The sequence below is a fragment of the Gossypium hirsutum genome, chromosome D09 (genome assembly GCF_007990345.1).
Source record: "Gossypium hirsutum isolate 1008001.06 chromosome D09, Gossypium_hirsutum_v2.1, whole genome shotgun sequence".
In the NCBI taxonomy this organism is placed as follows: domain Eukaryota; kingdom Viridiplantae; phylum Streptophyta; class Magnoliopsida; order Malvales; family Malvaceae; genus Gossypium; species Gossypium hirsutum.
Genome location: NC_053445.1, coordinates 3,368,557 through 3,371,360, shown reverse-complemented (window position 1 = coordinate 3,371,360; position 2,804 = coordinate 3,368,557).

The following is a 2,804-nucleotide window of genomic DNA, read 5'->3' as shown; positions in this document are numbered from 1 at the left end:
TCATTTGTTTTTAAAAAAGAAACCTAACAGAGAGTGTATTCTTCTGCGCCGTTTGAAGAACCAGCCACTCAGAGGTTCTCTGATCTCTCGCCCAACTCCGATTATGACGGAGTGGCCGACGATTCGGCAATCAAGTACTTCTTTACTCACTAATCTCTTTATTTTATTCCTTTTCGAACAATCAATCACACGAAACACAGAAAAAAGAGATTAAAAGACGAAAACAAAAACAAAAACAAAGTAAAAGTTTGAATCACCTTTCGTATTCTGAAATTTTTTTCTCTGATTTTCAATTTCAAATCTCTGTACCCCCTTTACAGTATTCGTCTTGGCCTTTTTATAGCCAAAATTACAGAAATAAATAAATAAATAAAATCCTCCAAATCCCATCTGTTATTCCCTCGCTTTTTCTGTTATCCTTTGCTGCTTTTTTTCGTATGTATTTGCAGGTACTCTACCAGCCTGGAGCACCAGAGGCACACACGTGCACGCGCCCGGTGGTGATGCACGCGTGAAGTCTGTGTTGGGCTCGTCTACTGCGCAAAAGCAGGACTCCACTATTGCTTCTGCACCAGAACAATCTAGAAACCCCTAGGGTTTTTGATTTTGGGTCGTTTGGGGCATTATAATTGGGTTATTTTTGGGCTAAAATAAACTGGGCTATGTATTTGGGCATTTATTCGGGTTTATGAAAATTGGGTTTGGGGTTCATTTAGGTTTAGCTGATTCGGGTTTGTAAATGAACTGCTATTGGCCTTCACTATTATTTTTTATTTGGCTTTATTTTTTATTTTTATTTATTTGTTTTTCTCTTTTTGAAATATATGTGGGCCGGGCAAATTTGGGTTATTACATATTGTATGAACTAACTTGACGAAACAATAACGATTTAGATGTCAGGACTATTCAACAATTTTCTCTTTTTCTTGTAAATCCTCCGGTTGTTGTAAATCTTAATTTATATATTTTAGGTGATTTAACAAAAATATATATATGTTCAAGGGTTAAAAATTAAATGAAGAGTTAAAATGACTCTTTTTTTTAACTTGGAGGACCAAAAACGTCATTATACCTATTTTGATTTATTTTTAATTTTTTAATATTACTTGGAGATATAATAATATTTAAAGAAGTTTTTTTAAATCATTGTAGTGTTTAAACCGAATAATATTTCATAAATTAAATTTCATTTCCGTCGAGAAAATCATAAGCTTTTAAAGTTAAAATACATCTTTTCCAATTAATCTAAAAAGGAAAAAGGGGGTCTACTATTTTCATTTATGAATGAACAGTATACGATGGCTACTGAATCATATTCGTGGAGGTGGACTTTGATATTGGAGATTACAACTCGTGGATATCGTTCTTTATGATCTTTGGATTGGACAGACTATACATCATTCAAATCTTATATATTTAAACTTTATTTCCATAAAAAAAATCACATCGATTGGTTAAAATATTATATTAATATGTATTAACTAGATTTATCTTCTATACCCCTCAAATCTTCTATTAGCATGAGTATGTTGTTTATGTAGGAGGACGTGAGTTCGAGTGTACTAAAACACATTATTCTTCTATTTATAAGTTGGGAGGGGCTATGAGTAGTTCTAGACATTGCATCAAATAGAGCAGATATGATCAGAACCTATAATGAGATTGTTAAAAAAAAAGACAAATTTAATTATATACAAAGTCAAGTGAAAGGTATATTCATCATGATATGTAAGCTTTTTTATTAATATTGCCTAGCAACTCGAGTGTAATGTCAATTCGGTAACACCAATTTAAATAAGAAAAAGAGATAAATCTTAAATTTGTATATGAACTTTGATTCATGCAATTATACACATGAAACTTTGATTGTGATTCAAATGTATATATGAAACTTTAATTTTGATTCAATTGTACACATTTTAAAGAATCAATACATCAAATTATTTTTATATTAGATTTATAATTATTTATATTGCAATATGTATACTTAAAATGGTGCTATATCGATAATTGCGTTAGTAATTTGTAAAAATTGAATTAAATTAATATATCATATATAAAATTGCACAAAATCAAAGTTCATGTATAAGATTGCACATTGAACCAAAGTTCATATGCAGTTTCTTGATTTATCCCAAGAAAAAATTATAAATAATTATTTCACTCATTGTTTTCTGTGATAGTACCTAGAAAATCCATGTATTATAGAGACAGTATCAAATTAGTTCTTTTATTAAAAGGACCAATTAAAAAGAATCAATAAGATCAAATTGGAAAATAGTTAAAATTTATGGTTTAAAAAATATAATTTAATGTTTAACAAATTTAATATTTTTAAAGGTTTTATGGTTTTGTAAAGGGATAAATACTAATGGCACGTTTGGTTCGTTGTAATGGAATAGAGCTGTAATTGAATAGAGCTATAATGGAATAGAACTGTAATAGTAATTCAATTATTTGGTTGAATGGAATGGAATAGAACTGTAATAGTATCCTTGCGTTTGGTTGAATGGAATGATGTTGTAATAGCATAAGAAAAAACTAAAATGACTAGAATACCCTTAGCAAAATTTTTTTTAGGTAGATGATTATTATTATTGTTATTAAATTTTAATAAAATTATTAATATAAATAATAAATAATTTAATCATATTTTAACATAATTATTATTAAATATAATTTAATAAAATTCTTAATATAATTATTCTTATATGAATTTACTAAAATCATAATATATAATAATATAAAAAGAATATATAATCTCATTTATTATTTTTAAACTGCAATACATATTTAATGTGCTA